The sequence below is a fragment of the Populus euphratica genome, unplaced genomic scaffold (genome assembly GCF_000495115.2).
Source record: "Populus euphratica unplaced genomic scaffold, PopEup_1.0 scaffold97.1, whole genome shotgun sequence".
NCBI classification, from domain to species: Eukaryota; Viridiplantae; Streptophyta; class Magnoliopsida; order Malpighiales; family Salicaceae; genus Populus; species Populus euphratica.
Window position 1 is genome coordinate 238,188 of NW_011499981.1, and position 248 is coordinate 238,435.

Here is a 248-nt window from a genome sequence, read left to right on the forward strand (position 1 = left end):
AGGGCTTCTTCCGTGAATGTTGGTGGTTTTACCGAACCACGTTAAATATTTTGTCAGTGTGCTTGGCCTCCTATGGCACGTCATCGGCCACGTCAGCTATGCCACATCACCCAAAAATCCACGTGAGACTGTCACATCAGATTTGGTGGACCCCTATGCCCTACATGGCTGACACATCATCACAGCCATGTCAGCCCCCTGGGTTTTGATCCAGTATGGCGCAGCAACTATTCCTCCTGCCACGCGGC